Genomic DNA, 17,738 nt, shown 5'->3' on the forward strand with positions numbered 1-17,738 from the left:
AACAATAAAAATCAAAATAAAGTGTTAAAAAAAAATAAAAAATAAAAAAAATACATGAAACGGGGTTAGGGGGTTAGTACCCTTGTGTACATTAATTTTGAAGCAATGTCTTATGTGTTTCATGTTCATATGTTGCTTCATGGTTGAGTTCACTGACTAGTAAGTAATTAAATCCTAACTTATTTATTTTCCCCTCACATTTGTAGAGCGGTAACACATCTCACCAAGACGGTGCTATGCCGTCAAGGAGTTGTCCAGCACCGTCAAGGAGGGCTTCGCAGTGGTGACAGAGAGGCTGGACAGGATGGAGGCATCCATCCTGCAAACGCCTCCTCCTGCCAGCCAAAAAATCCCCCCAGAGTTGTCAGTATGTACTTAATCTACCTATTTATCTTTATCCTCAACATTTTTCAGGCCATGAACGACCCCTAATATCTGAGAGAAATTAAGCATGGACGCCCCACTACATATTGTGTTGCAGATTAAACTTCCATAAAGTCCTGCTCTTTTCTTATTTTATTAGACGATCTACAAGCTTGTAAAACTCTAGAACCCCTTGTATAAATGTATGGCCGTGACCCTACCCAGAATATTCATATTTTACCTGACAAGCACTTGGAATTGTAGGCGTTACATTTAGTTTGACTCTGTTCCTCAAATGTTTGAAAGTAGCTGATCTACAAGCTAGCCACAACGCCTCAAACTGGGAGTCGTTGTGAGCTTGTAGATCGTCTTTTTTCATGTTTTCTGCTTTCTTATGTGGGTATTGAAAAGGTCTTGAAAGTCATTAAATTGTGACTTATGCAAATACCCTGTATACACTTACTGTATAGGCTACTGTACGTTGGTTTGTTTACTGTTGAGTGAGAAAACGATGTGTGCACATTGAGCTGATCTATATTACTGTTAGTATAACAGTATGTCCAATATTATCCATGTATTATGGCATTAAGCATGTACCAATATCTATGCCCTCTCCATGAAGCATGATTAGACACCACTGTATTAATGTCCCTAAAGGCCGCTGTCCGGGACACATACAGAGAGCTGGGGGTGTTCTGGCAAGTCCAGCCAACTGACTTTTCTTTTTACCTCTGAAATGTGAAATAACAAAACCTATAGCCAATGGCAATTTGTATTTAAATTATATTTCTGTATGAGCGTTAAAAGTGTCATTATCCACAGCTTCAGGAAGGAGCACAACGAGAATATCACCAAGGCGGTCGTCCTAGCGATCAGAGATACAGAGCCCGGCTGGGGCAACAGCTTGATCAGGAGTAAGTCTAAAGCTCCGTTCACACTGAAGAAGCAGAAGCTAGCTTCTGCTTCGTGGTCCCATGTTATCTCTATGCAGAACAGCTTCTGCGTTTAAAAGCTGGAAGAATAGCTTTTTTTTGTTTTTGCGTTTTTTTTTTCTCACCGAACCTTAACTTTAAAGCAGCTTTTAAAAGCTGGAGCTTTAAAAATCTGCGTGTAGCCAATCAGAGCACAGCGTGGTTTGAGGAGGCGGAGTTGAGCTCATTTTACAAAACCAAAAAGCTTTGGAAAAGCTGTCCGAGCCAATTGTCCGCATTAAAAAATAAACTTTTTAAATATGGGCTGTATATGAAATATGAATGGATATTTGGCAAGACCATAGCATATTTAGTGATAGAAATTAAAGTTTATATGAGAAACAAGTTGTCGAAGCGGTGAAAACAGGTTGTGTTCCGTGTTCCGTCGCGAGTGTCACGTTTCTGGGGACAAGTGATCGTGCATTCACCCCCCCCTCCGGTTCTCATCGAAGCTATGGATGGACTACTGAACTGAACTCTCCAGAACGCTATCCGTCGCTTGTGGACTGTTTGTGGACTAAACAGTGCACACACACACGGTTGATAAATTAGCAGATATAGATAGATAGACAAACAACTAAACAATATAGTTGTGTCGGAGTTTTCCCCAAAACCTTCCCCGAGAAGAGTGGAGGAGCAGCCCGCTCTCAGCGCGTTTCTGTGCCGGTCCTCGTGTGTTTTGCTGGACGTTTCCTCGCACTAAAATTAATTGCCCTTGTCGCGGGACCTCGCCCTGAGCACAGGGAGTTGACCACTGGTGTACGCTCCTCGACACCCAGTCTCAATTTAGGGGTCCTCCGCGGGCCGGGCCACAGGGTCCAGAAGTCGGTCCACTTTCGCTCGAGGTTTCTCCTCGACGACGGGGTCTGGCCGCAGGTCACCCGAGGCACTATCACCGTGGTACAGTGGCGCTAGTAATGTACTACAGGAGTGGGGCCTTGATCATACCTTATATCAGTTGTATGTACCCCCTCTATTTATGCAATATGTTGCCCATGTTTTGTGATTGGTTTGCTGCGTTCTGAATCGATAAACCAATCGCATATAAGATTTATTTGAGGGAATCATTTAAATTGGTCTATTGCGTTCATGTAGGCCTATCGATGAACCTCATACCAAAAGTTGAAAGATAGTAGATAGCCTATATTTATAGATAGATAGAACACGTGTGTGTGTGTGTGAGAGATATTGAGCACCGTGGAGGAGCCGACACGGGGCTCACTTGCGAGCCAGTTCTCTCTCAGTGCCCCTGCAGTAATTACCCCCTCCCGGTTCCCACCGAGGTGAACAACTGAACCCCGTAGCTGTCTCTGACCGTGGACTAAACACACACACGGTTTATAAATGAGCATATATATATATATATAGTCTATAGACAAGGAACTAAAGTCCAGAGTCCCCAGCGCGTCGTATGCACCGCGTGTGTGTGTGTGTGTGTGTGCGCGAGAGAGATCAATAATTAATAGCCTTTATTATAAAGGCTATTAATTATTGATCTCTCTATGCACATGCATATCATACAACTGATATAAAGTTTATATCAGTTGTATGATATGCATGTGCACAGGTCCGTTGCACTGGACTCCGTTCCGGTGATAATATCACCGTGATATTGATTATTAATTAAGTAATTAAAGTATGCATAGCCGGCTACTACTAGTTGGCACAATGTTTCACATCATCTGCTAATTAAAAGCAAACTTTAAATGTGCTGATGCTGTAGTGTAAACGGTGAGGGTCCGTGGGGGTGGTGGAGGAGCGGTCTCCTACTGCCACATATAGCCAACCGAGGTCAGTGACAGACAGACAGCGCCGAGATAGGGGCTCACTTCCACGGGAGACTTGGGACTGAATGTCCGGAAACCGCACGTAAACATAAGCTGTTTTAATTGCTTTTACGACGTGCTGGATATATACAATTGTATTTCTACGGTATGCTCTTTCTAAATCAACATTAACATTACATACAGAGCCGCCATTTAAAAAAATGCCCGGAGGGTTTCGCTCGTGGCCAGCTGGGGGAGAGGAGAGCGGAGTGGGGGGGAGACATGAGCGCTGAAGACGGGGAGGATTGAGATCCGGTCCGTTCGGTTATTTACAAACAAGTTTACCAAGATTATATTATTTATTCATCGATGAATGGTTATGATGTAACTAAATATATAATTATTTCTCCTCTACAGTCGCTATTTTACATTTTAGACTTTCAAATGCGCATCTGCTCAAACTGCCCGTCTCTCGTCTCAAAGCCAGACAGCCAGTCCAGGCAGCTTGAGTGACAGGTACCTTGTACACGCCCACTTTCTCAAAAAAAAGCTGCGTTTTCCAGAGTTTTGCTTTTGCTTTTTAAAGCAGCTTCTTCAATGTGAATGGGGCTTTACATCACATTTATTTGGGGACTCATGCTGCATTCACATGGGATCAGGCAGACGGCAAGTTTGGCAAGTCATTTTAGTGGATGGTAGCAGAACGGTAAACGGAACAGGACGGCACGGCAGCCAGAACTGGCCACGGTAACGGCAGACTGCATCAATGTTAAAATATTTTGCTGTCTACCGCTTTCTTGATCCTGTGTGACTGCAGCATCATTAAAGTGGTAATTTTAACAATTTGGTCACCTGGCTTACCATGACATGGTAAGCCAGGTGACCAAATTGTGATCCTAGTCTACTGAGGCACTACACTGTCTCTGCATTCTATGTATGTATGCTTACTGTAAATCACTCTTGATAAAGTGTCAGCTGCTAAATGCCTAAATTGTAGATTAGTGTTGATTTGACACAGTTAAAATTAACAGATGGCACACTGACCATCAAATATTGCAAAATGTAATATTGGTGTGTTTTTTTGTTAAATAGGTTAGTTTTCTATTCAAATAGTAATCATGTCTGTATGCGTTTGCTAAATAATAGGGGTCTCCCTGTCTCTTCTTGCTCTCAATAAACAGAAAATGTTCGTCAGAGTAACCCCATTTAGTTTGACAGTTTACATTTTGGCTGCTACTTTCTATCAGCATCCTTTTGAGATGCCTTAATATAATACATTTAGAGATCATAATGCATTTTTGTTGTCATTTGTCATTCACTAGAAGCCTGTAACAGGGCCTTTGAACATTTAAAGAGCCAGAATAAAATGGAGTTGGCCGGGACACAGGAGGAGATTAAACGGAGGAAGCTCCTGAACAGCCGACGGGATCGGGTGAGTTATTGACTTGCTCTGCTGCAGGACACAATTCAATTCAAAGTACAATACAATAAAAACAGTTGAAAATGAGGAAAGAATATACAGATGGAGGGGGTACAGCATTTTGTAAACAGAGCCATGTTGCATTGTTATATAAAGTACATAAAGCTTTTTTCTTTAAACAAATAGAAGCAATTATTTGCAGTCACTTTGGGACAAATGGCAGCATTCTTTTCTCAGAACTATTTAAATAGTATACAGGAAAAAAAATCGGATTTAAGCTCTGTTTAAAGGTAGCAGCTCTGTTTACATGTACAAGCTGGTCCAGCGGTCTACTTGGCAAATTACGTTATATTCCTCCATATTTCCGCGTGCTGCTGAAAATAGCCCACAACTTGTTGCGGAGGTGACACGTTGTGAGCTTGCAGATCATCCATTTGTAAAACGATTTGTTGGGGGGGGGGGGGGAATTTAAATTGATTAATCGTGCCGCCCTAGTGGCAATTTGAACTATTTGGGCATAATGGAGTACCCCATGCAGTATTTAACCCATTTTAGGCGGGAACCCATTTTGGTGTTAACATCATGTCGTGCTTTAGCTATTGAAAAATAGCAGATCTACAAGCTACCAGCTTGTACGTCTGCTATTTTTGAAAAATCAAAGAGCGACTGACATAGAAGACATTTTTAGAATCTGATCTCAGGTCAGAATGGAAAACTGTCAGGATGTAGAAGACATTTGTAGAATCTAATCTCAGGTCAGAATGGGTTAAGCTTCATTCAGTATTTAGATATTTGATCATTTGATCAGAACCACCCCCTCCCTATGCCAACACGTAACTAAAACTATCTTAAAGAACCACTTCATCACTTTTCAACCTATCTTTATGTAATAGGTCCTCAGTAATCATGATAAAATGGCACTTTTTCCCCCTACTCAGTCTGTCTCATAGGAGGGCTGTGGGCAGTTCAGAAACCCGTCCACCAGGCAGTGACATCGACAGGGAATCCAAGCTAATAGAAACGGCAGGCTTTCTAGTCATTAAACGTTGCAATGCGAAAATGGAAGCCATCGTTCTAATGATAAGAGAAACAAAAGTGAAATATTGTTTAAAAAACAGACCAGTTTGAAGCGAGTGGTGCAACAGCACCCCCTATTGGTACTCTAAACATAGTAACATGGTCCCAAAGCTGTTCCTTGGAGTGGTTTCACCACTCAAAAAGAAAATCTGCCTAACGATGTCACTGGTGGATGGGGTTTTGAACTGCCCACAGCCCTCATATGAGCATTTAAAAAAAGAAAAATCATGATTATTAGTGAGGACCTATTATATCAAGATAGGTTGTGAAGTGGCCCTTTAACAATGTTGGATTCATTGAAAACACCGTCCTTGGTTCTGGTGACTGATTGTTCTGCCCTGGCAAATGCGTCCTAGCAAGGCTTAGACAGACGGATAACAAAATTAAGGTCCAGTCAACCGTTTTCCTCAAAGTATGGCTTTACTGGGAGGTTCTTCATAAAATTTTAAAACTGTAACACATAAACAGAAAATACATATCACTGACATTTTTACCATAATAAAATATAGTAAGTAATTTGGCATGAGTGGGAATAATGTAATTACAAATCCAGTACTGTTCTACATTATATTTTCAAGAGTCCAGAAAGGACATCCACCATAGGTTATCATTACCAGCAGCAATGATGAAACAAATGGAGTAACTGTGAGATGTGGCAACATAAACAACAAGAATTCTCTTCAGTGAAACTCAATAACTAATATTTTACACTCTGAAACAATCCACATGTGCACATGTGTATCACTGTATCACACTCACGAATAAATCTGCTTCAAGGTTGGGATGCAGAAAACAACTCTGGGACCTTGTACACATTGCTTGTATTCACACCATGACTCAGAAGTTAATGGAGGATAAACGGGAAGTAAACGTGTCACCTCTAGTGCAGTGAGGTCTATGAGGGAGGTATTTGTGACTGACTGCCATCTATTGACAGGATTTGGAACTGCAGTAAGAGTGTCAATATGTACACAATAATGCTTGTCAATGGATTAATTATTGCACCAAACACCAGAATGATTCAAACATAATACATATTTCGTCCCTTTATCTGTTTCTCCTTTTTTGGAGACGGAACACTGATATTGTCCTAATACGTATGGGGCTGTGTTTGTTTTTTTTTCAATTTCTGTTCAATGATTTTATTTTATTTCCCCCAAAAAAGGATGTTTTCAATTATTAATCTAAGATGGTTAAAATAAAAAGTGTCTGATAAGCACAAAGGCTAAAATGTGTAATTTACCTAGCACATTATGTAGACAGCAGTTAGTTTACTTATAGTATCACTGTACAGATTATACTCTTGGCTCTTAGAAATAGTAATTGATGATCAAAAGTTAATTTGTATTTATGAGGTTTCTAGTTTACTGTAAATTGCTCTGGATTAAGTGTCCTAAATGTCTCAATTTGAAAATTGCTGAATCAAGAAGTCTGGGTTTCTATTTTATGCCTGAGTAAATGTTAAAATGACTAACCTGACTAAAATGACTAAAAGTCTAACCTGCTCTTTTCCTTATGTTTACCCAGCTCTACAAAAAGAGAAAGGAGGTGGGAGAGACCTTTCTGAGTGTGGAGGACCTGATCTTCCTAAAAGGAGCGGATGCGAGCTTTGTCAGTGACGAAGAAAGTGACGAGGAAAAGACGTCATTCAAGGCCATCAAGCCCAAGTGGCGCTCTACACGCCTGACAGCAATCATGCAGCGCTGTCAGGAAAAGCTTGAATACAACAGAAAGCATCAGAAAGAGCCCAAAGAGACGCACCTCCGAATCCAATCTGGAGCCTTCACGCTCAGACCCCCCCCTTCTGCAGAGAACAAACTCATCTATATAAAGGAAGCCCAGCAGGAGGGTGAAGAGGAAGAGACTGTAGGAGGAGGGAGTGACAGAGGGAGTGACAGAGGGAGTGACAGAGTGAGTGACAGAGTGAGTGACATAGTGAGTGACACTGACTGAGTGAGTGACATGGTGTGTGTGTGTGTGTGTGTGTGTGAGCCCTATATATCACAAGTCAGGGAGGGCATGGAGTGCAGGAGGGGAAACCTCACTCAGACACTGTGGGCTCCATCTTGCGCCACTTATTTACCCCTTATCCCTAAACTTATTTGCCATTTTTAACTATTTTAAAATAGTACAAATAGCCCATCTACTGACAAGCTAACAACGTGTAGATGTAGCTAGTTGAACTATTTTTAAATGTTTTAAAATAGTAAAAAATGGCAAATAAATTTAGGGATAAGGGGTAAGTGGCGCAAGATGGAGCCCACAGTGTCTGAGTGAGGTTTCCCCTCCTGCACTCCATGCCCTCCCTGACTTGTGTGCGTGTGTGTGTGACTGCCTGGTGACTAGTGTTGACCTTGTTCAGGAGGGTTAGGAGATCAGGCCTTTGTTTGTTTTTCTTTAGGACAAAAACCTGTGGTATGTATCGATCTGTCATTTTTATTCGTTTGTGTGGTATGTATCGATCTGTCGTTTTTATTGTTTTATTCAGCTAGCCATCCTGTCGTTTTATTCTTTTATTTCTTATGTGAAAAAAGGTTGTTCAGTTTGACCCACCAGTTTGAGATGGCTTATAGAGTAATGTCTTGCAGAGAAACGGCGAGTTGAGAAAACAGGCTTGGAAGGTTCATTTCACCTAGTTACATGTTTAAGCATTTATTTCATATTTGCATGTCTTCTGTGGTCTCTAACATTACACCTAGCTACATGCTTAAGCATGTCATATGTGGATGATGATAATAATAAAAAAAAAATCTCCTGACCTGACCAATTAGTTGTGAGCCTTTTTTGATGATATGTGTTGTACAGGAAAAAGGAGCTGTACTGGGCCTAGTATAAAGTTTTGGGTACACTGATCAATTTGTGTGTGGTCATATTCTGACACAGGATACAATTAGTGTTTGGACTTGGGGCATGGTTACAGGTCATATTCAGATCATATTCTGACACAAGATCCAACTAGTGTTTGGACATGGTTACAGGTCATATTCGGATCATATTCTGACACAAGATCCAACTAGTGTTTGGACATGGTTACAGGTCATATTCGGATCATATTCTGACACAAGATCCAACTAGTGTTTGGATTTGGGACATGGTTACAGGTCATATCCGGACAAAAATGCACCTTGTGTTAGGACTTGAAATATGGTTATCGATTCTACATGAATAAAAGTGGTCCCATCTCGGGAGTTTGATATTCTCCGAACATGAAATCTATTATGTTAAGAATCCGGAGAGTATCCATATGGATATCACCAGATTTGAATCATATCTGGTGATATTCGGGCAATGGATTCTAGGGATTCTTGGGTTTTTCGCCCAGTGCAATTACAAGGCAGACTGGTGAGACAAGGCAGGAGACACAAAACAAGGCAGACAGGAAATCACAGAACACTACTACAAAATAAGGTACAGAACACAAATACAAGTAATAAGTCCTAAAACACAGACAAAGTCCAAGGGCAGAGGAGCGTACCGTGACACAGCCAAAGCCAATCCAAAGATCTGTGATCTTTAATGCATCCAAAAAGAGGATTGCAAGAATGACAACATCACTGTCAACTGTACGGACAAAAGCCTTTTTATGGCCATTGGCCCCAGCATGGGCCAAGTGCAGAACCATTCTCGTGTCTGCTTCAGGATGGTTACAAGGCTTAAGTGTAAACAAATTGAATCCAGGCCTGTTGCAGAGAACATCATCATTAATCGTACACAGCAGTAGTTTACCCTGCATGTCATCCTTCGTGAGCTCGACACAAGTCTAAACAGTTCTTTCTTATTGTCTTCATTTTTCAGGAACTCACTGTTCCAATTACGCTTTGGAATAGGAGTTCTGCCTTCCCCTATTTTAGTTATTTTCCCCATTCCTCTGCGTTGGTGAGTTTGTGCTTTTAGTTTCTCCTCTGGATATGTGTCAAACACAATATCCAAGCGCTCAACAGAGTCATGGCTCATGTATAACCTAACAAACCCTGCAATATTGGTGTTTATGTATTCATGGAATGTATTTGCAGCGAGGGGCCGGACCATTGGGCCATTACTGCTCCATCAAGCACAACTACAGTGGCCTTCTTAGCTGCTGCTATGCAGACTTTTTGGACATTCAAGCATTCAAGTATGTCCGCCTTTGTGCCGCAGCGTAAAAGCTCTTGGTTGGAAATGCTGGGTGGCTCTCTCTGGTTTTCATACTTGGGTAGTTGGGTGATGAGATTCATGTTTTGCTTCTGAATGCTGTTATTGCGTTTGGCTTTTCGGTCTGGTCGATTTGCAAAAGTCAAGATTTTTGTCCGTGGAATTATATCCGAAATGGGCTTTGTGGCCTTCTCAAGTCGCTCCTCTACATAAGCTAAATGTATTGCTGTAGCAACTTTGTGAACGGTTGTGAGTGATTCAGATACTTCTGTTTCCACAATTTCCTGCGTGTCAAGTGCTGTGAGTTCATGATCTACTGATAGAAAAGGATTCCTGTGACTTTCCATAATGGCTGTGAAGGATTTGACATCTTTCATGAACTTGACCTGCAAGCTATGTGCCTCTTCATGATGAGAAGTTGAGGATGGTGAGCTGATGTTACTATACACAGCTTCAAACTCTTGCACCAACCTGGCACTGTCTGACCCTGCAAGCATGAATAGTGTGAGAGCTTCAGGCTTTTCATAGAGTCCAGCTGCTCCACCATAGGACTGCAGAATTTTGTTTGACTGCTCATGTGATTGATCCTTTGCAATCAAGCTGCACTTGTGTTCTGAACGTTGCACTACAAAATTCCCCTTCAAAAACTCTTCATAAATTGCCGGATGTTTTTTCCGGTAGTTCAACCATGTCTCGTACATGGATAGGTAACCAGCGGGCATAGTTTGTGTGATCCATCACATGAAACCAAGCACACATTTCATCACAAACTTGAACATACAAATTGAAGTTTCCTTCACGAAGTGACCGAATTAATCGACACAGTAGTAGCTCTAGCTCCATGATGGTGGACCAGTACTTGAACTGTGGAAACTCTGCTTGAGCTCGTTGGTCCCACATCTCAAATGACTCAGGTGGACCAAGAACATCTGCACAATAGGCAGAGTATGCATTTTGTTTGAGAATCTGAAGGGACATGAGAGTGACTTGATGGGCATAGCGTGTCCGTTTTATATGGTGCTCATTGAGGGCAGACTGAGCTCGTCCTGAAGTTAACACCTGGGCCTGGGAGAGGACGGTGGTCCAACCTGAATTATGGAGAAGTCTTCCTACCATAAGATGAGCTTTGTCTTCAATATGCAATATGCTCCCATCATTAAAACCAATTTATCCTCACCAAGTGTAAGATACAGCTTTACATTCTATCTGTGTGAAAATATATGTGCAATACATTTTGGTGGATAATGGCTGTTGTTAATATGGAAGATAAAGTGCGCTAGATACATTTAATCATAAATCTGATCATTCCAGTAGGTTTCTGATGCTCAAAAAACCTAAAATAGTTTGCCAAAAGTATCAAAAGTTAAGGTACACCTATTTTTTACATGGCCGCCATCTTGGAAATATGCTAATTAGGTGTCCAGACACACCCAATCATAAAGATGATTTTTCCATCATATTTCTAATTGTCAAAAAACATGAAATAGACACCAAGTTTGGATTTGTAGCTCATCTGGTTCAAATGTAGAGGCAAAAGCGTGTTCAGGTGGCGGCCATATTGGATCAGCCGCTGTGGCGACCCCAAAGGTCACCGGCGCGGGCGCCCTAGCCAAATCAATGCTCAATGCCCTGAGCCACCTGTGCCAAATTTGGCGCTTTTAGACAAAAGTGAACGAACATACCCTAAAATCTCCCTAAGGGCCCCAACTACGTGTCTTTTTTACAGACCTTATCTCCTCAGGGCATGGCTTCCTTACGGGAATTATTGACTATAGTGGGCAATGAGTTGTACCCCCCGGGCAGGCCAGGTCACAGGTCACAGCCAGTCGTGGCAGGAGTCGGCTCTGAAGTCTCTACAGGTAGGAACCCTGTAAATATGTAGGAACAATGCACTACAGCTAATTAAACCCACTTTACTTCTGTAAAACTGTGATAATAATATAATATAATATAATATAATAATAACTATGAACTTTTTTAGAAACCAACAACAGAGTAGACCACCCAGCCACTGCGGCCAGGGCAGGCCACAGCCAGTCAGTGGCGGGAGTTGGCTCACAAGTCTCAGGTAAGGAACCATGTAAAATGTGAACGATGCAAGTGCTACTAATTGTACTAAAGCTATCCAACTTCTGTAAACCTGTGATATAATGATGATGATTTTTATTTGTATAGCACCTTCAGGACATGAAATGCAGCTCAAAGTGCTTTACAGAGCAAAAGTGTAGCACAAGTGCTTACCGATGTGACTATAAAACTGATTCTTCTCCTGACAGTGGCCAGAGTGCTGGACATTCCTCAAGCCCTGTCAAGGCAGGGCCTGCAGAGGGGCAGCTTGCTCCAGACCACCCTACCATGTAGCAGTGTTCCTGAGGTGGGGCAGGCCATGAAAAGGTGATGCATTTCAAACTAAAGTTGGCAAGCCAAGATCAAAAGATTGCTTACTGTTTTAATCCAATACACCGTAATCATACCGCTAGATGTGCTCTTTTAGTTTTAACTTCCACTTTGACCGACCAATAGGTTTACATCTTGTCTCAATGATGTAGCTTGTGTTCTGTTGATTATTTGAAATTCTACATACAATTCATAATGTAGCAGTTACCAAACTTGTGTTTTAGATGAGATGCAGCCTCATTTCACAGATCTAAGTTTGTTATGACAAGCATACAGTATCATATCATATGGAAAACGGAAACGTGTATATTTATACATTTGTTCCTATCTGGTTTGGCTCACAAATGTTATCATTCCCACATCAGGCCATCTAAACATCTTTATACAAGAGCCGAGCAGCCAGAAAAGAAGAAACGGTTATCCGCCGCCACTACTTCTGTGGTGAAGTTGATAAACTTCAACATGTATGTCCTTCCGGGACCTGCTGAGTTCACCCTCAAAGGACCAGAAGAGGAACTTCAGCTTGCATTAGCTGGGCTTGGAAAAAGGCTTATTAGTCTGCCAGATAAATGTGACCATGATGAGGTATCTGTCTATGCTAAATGATGAATACATATTGATAATTTGCTGTATAGTGGGTTGTTTGATTTTTTTGTCATACAGATGGAAACTCGAATTTTCTACGAGTTTCCCAAGCTGCAGACATTGAAAGGAGGCTGGATGTTATACAAGTCTTCAGGTAACATTGTTCACCATTGTCAATGATAAAAATCCCCAGAGAAAATCCTTCGCATGAACCATTAACATCACGCTTCAAATAGTTTTACAGTCTTATTTGCCTGATATTAATTGATGTATCATCTAGGTTTTTATGGACATGCTTTCATTTTTAAATTAGGTGGTAGCGGACGTCGGAAGTTGTCAGTCATTTTACAGGCCCCTGGCGGGTACACCACCAACGCCCTCAAGACTGTATCCAACAATGGAAAGATCACAATATATCTTGCTCCACTGCAAGAGGAGATGTCAACTGAGCCACTGCCCTACGACGCTCCTGAGTTTGCCAGGATGCTAAAGGCGAACTGCATAAAGTGTGCATGTCTATTCCCTGTGTAGATGTTACATTTACACCGGCAGGGATGCACTGCCAATTAAATGTAAGCCCTTTTATTTTGATTGGGGGGGGGGGGGGTTCTGTGTGAATGACAGTCTACAGCTATAACTCTCTTGTATTTTCTTAAGGAGATCGAATGTGACCCATCTGCTGAGGAAGACTGCGAAAGCGAGCCATCGGCTGAAGACTGGACTGTCATTGAGGAGCCAGTACGTGCTGCAGCAGTCGGAGACCTTCCTACAGCTGAGCTTGAAGTCTCCACAGACTTGACAGGATCCTGTGAGGTAATCGAGGCAGTAATGAAGGCTTAATCCATCTACTAGTATAATATGACGCCACTAAGCAATATTTTGATTTTGGGTTGCCAAATCAAGTGTAATTAAAGGCTTATTCATTATCCCGCATAGGAAGTAAGGTAGCATGACTTTTCAACCCATCTTCATATTAATCATAAAAAATGGCACATTTTTGGCAGGAGGGCTGTGGGCAGTTCAGAAACCGTCCTCCATTGACATCATTAATGGGAATACAAGCTAATAGAAACTGCAGGCTTTCTAGTCCTGAAAGGTTGCAATGCGATAATGGAAGCCATCGTTCTGACGATAATAAATCTAAACATTTTTGTAAAAATAAATGTTGTTCAAAGAAGTGGTCCTTTAACGTTTTTCTATGGGACACACAATGTACTTATTTTGTATCTCAGAACTGTATTTACTATTGCCTTAATTTTTTCCCCCTGTTTTATAGGTTTGCCCAATCTGTCAGCAAACATTCCCGGCTGCTGTGCTTCCCTTCCATGCGAGCATTTGTGGTGAAGGGTAAGTTGACAGAAGTTATCTGGATATGTGCACACACACTTTGACAATGCAATTACTGTACTTGACAATGTTATGTACAGATTTAGTTTTTGGGACAAGTTAGTACTTATTTCGAATCGATCTGGAAAATGGCATAACTAGGTCTTGACATTTTTGTTAAATATGTTAAAGATGTGTTAAAATAAATAAATTAGTCTTCCACAACAAAGCTGTGGGTGTAAACGATAAAGAATCATGTTTTGCTTGTAATTCTGTTTTTATTGTTTTACTCAAGACTTGACACTGCATGGCACAGGGAAGCAGCCAGCCCAACAGGTGGAGAGGAACTGGCCGGACCTTCAGTCCAAAGAGCGTCTTGGGATCAATCATCACCTGGTAATTTATCCAGAACAATTACTATGGTGTAGTTTGAAACCAGTTTTCAAACTTGTTTCTAATTGGTTTAAGCAAATTAATATATCTACAAGTGATGTCAAAAAAGTGGTATATCAACATTTAACCAATTCTACAAACATATTTGAGTGATAAATAAACCTTAAAGTCATGTTTCTTCACAGTACCCGCCATTAATATGTGGCTGTAGTGTATTGGAGCCCAGACTTTAACAATAATACACATAAAATATAGATGAAATATACGATGACGTAACTTCCGGTGGCATGCACTGATTTGTTTGACTCGCACATGTCGCTCCTCAAATTCTTAAACTAATTCAAGTCTGGCGGCATCAAAGTTACATTCATGCAGCGCAATATTTACTACAGTGTAGGCACTAAGCAAGTGTAAAGAGAGAGAGAGAAAAAAAAAGACGTTACTGAAGAGGACTCCATGGCACCGCCGACGCGCAACACACCCGTGCCAACAATGGATGCAGAGACAATCAGCAAATTAATCAGAGACGTTGTCCGTGCAGAATTTATTATTGCACTAAAACCCATTCAGACAAGTTTGAACCGTCTGGAAAACTCACTTAAAGATTGCGCCTCAAAAGTGGAGGCGTTGGAAGAGACGGCAAATCAGACGGATACACGCCTAGACCAGCTAGAGAAAGATTACAGTGTATTGGAAAAAAAGCATGAGCTGTTGAAAATGAAGACGGTAATGCTAGAAAATCACAGCCGCAAATTCAACGTAAGAATCCTTGGGCTGGAAAGCGGAGTTGAAGAAGGCAAACCAACAGCGTTTGTGCAGAAACTACTTTATAATCTGTTTGGAGAGGAGACGCTGGGTCCACCCCCCCTCGTAAGCATAGCACACCGCACCGGGCCAAAAGACAAAGGGAACCGCTGCATGATTGTTAGAATGCACAGCACGGAAACCAAGATGATAATACAACGCCTGGCAACAACAAATGTAGGAAAACTCAACTACAATCGCAAAAAGCTGAGTATATTTCCAGATATACCTGCAGAGCTGCGCGAACAACAAGCCAAATTCAACGAAATCCGAGGCTTGCTACGCAACACCACCTTAAGATACGGGGTAGTCCACCCCGCAAAACTACTCATCACCTTTAACGAGGAGACCCACAGCTTCCTCAAAGCAGAGGACGCCATGAAGTTCTACATGGAAAGGATTAAACCAACGCTGGAACCAGCCGAAGGACGCGACGAAAATATACCTGCAGAGGAGGAGCAGTCCGACCCTACAGACGAGAAGCAGGCCAGCGCTGGAGAGGAAAAACAAGCCGAGGCTGGAGCACCCGCAGACGGAAGCGACAGCACCTAGACCCGTGGACGCGGAGATCGGTAGGCTATCATTGTGTGGAGAAACTACGTTTTAAGATTATTGCAAGATCTAGTCAGCCTACACCGCTACTCCATGATCAACGAATGTTGGACAGAGTGTGTGGAGTTACACACGATCACTTTATCATACAGTACACGCTGCGTGACAGAAAGAATGAACTTGAATTACTGCAGAGAATGCTGCCAGATGAACTTTAAACAATTATATAATGTCGAAAAAGGAGTGCAACAAGTGAGAGTCAGTTGTCTGTTGCTGCCCCAGCTCCACTAAATAGTGTGGAGAGATGGGGGTTAAAGAAGGGATTTATAAGTTATGTTTAAAGACTATTGTGACCTATTTATTTATTTCCTTTTTGGGGGTTGAGGGAAGTGGGAGGGAGAGGGGAGGGAGGGCAAGGTTCCATGAAGGATGCAACAATATAGACAAAGGTATAATTTATAAAATGATGAAGAAAGAAAAACAAAACGAAACTTTATTCTACTTATAGTTTGTTTAAGAATTGCGGCTGGACTTATCAATGGCTAAGCTAGTTATTTTTTCATGGAATGTGCGAGGCCTTAATACAGCATTAAATATTTCTAGTTGTTTAGATGTTATTCATAGAAAGGGGGCAGATGTTGCTTTACTTCAAGAAACACATGTTATGGAACAAGATATATTTAGAATTGAAAACTCTAATTACAATGTGGTCTCTTACTCATCAGCCAACAATAAATCAAAAGGTGTTATCATAATTGCACGTAAAGGCCTTAAATTGAATATTTTGGATAAGGGTGGAGACCAAGAGGGTAGAATAACATGTAAAAGGAACATTTGGTGGTCAGAAAATCGCGTTGGTGAATGTGTATGCCCCAAACTCTTATGAACCTCTATTTTATGAATCACTATCCAACTATATGGTAGACATGACAGGTTACCAAATTATTCTCGGTTCAGACTTCAATGCTGTATTTAATTATAGGTGGGACAGATCCAACAACACTACCAATAACTCACTCTCCAATACAGCACTATGCAATCTAGCTCAACATTTTAATCTAACAGATGTTTGGAGATCTAAAAACCCTGATAAAAAGAGTACACATATTTTTCGGCAAGACACCAGACTTTTAGTAGGATCGATGTCATTTTAGTGTCCTCAGGTCTACTACATTTCGTAAAAAGCGTTAGAATCATACATATGTCTCTTTCAGACCACCACGCTAATAAATGTTAATTTAACTTCCCGACCAACTCACCTAAAAGGGCACCCCGGTGGAGACTTAATGGAACACTATTACAAAACCCTCAGTTCTGTGAACAATTTAAACAGGGACTAGCAGAATTTGTAGAGATAAATAGGGACTCGGTCACAGATATAAGATACGTTTGGATTGCCATCAAAGGGTTCATTAGGAATAATTCTATAGCATTTTCTTCAGGCGTGAATAAAAGACAATTAAAAACTATATCAGACTTGGAACACATTCAATCAAAATTAATTGAGGAACAACAGAATAGCTTTAATAGAGAAAGAGAACGACAATTAGTTAAGACCACATCTGAATTAAATACATTAATCACAAAACGCTCAGAATTTCTGGTGCATAGAGCTAAACAGTCTGATTATTTGGATGGAAGCAAACCAAGCTTTCTACTCGCTAGTAAGATTCGTTATAATGAAGGATTAGCTGATATAACTGAAATTTTCAATGAAACTGGCACACTGTTGAATGACCCCGCTCTTATAAATGCAGAATTTCAAAAGTACTACAAGAAGCTATATACAGCCAACACTACCAACACAATAGAAATGGAAACCTTTTTCACAGGACTAGACCTTCCTCATTTATCCCCCACCGAGGTAGAATGTTTAGAAGCCCCTATAACACTTAATGAAATTTATGACGCACTGAAATCTATGAATTCCGGAAAATCCCCTGGGTTAGACGG

Source organism: Protomyctophum bolini, assembly GCF_963924005.1.
Source record: "Protomyctophum bolini genome assembly, chromosome: 10".
NCBI classification, from domain to species: Eukaryota; Metazoa; Chordata; class Actinopteri; order Myctophiformes; family Myctophidae; genus Protomyctophum; species Protomyctophum bolini.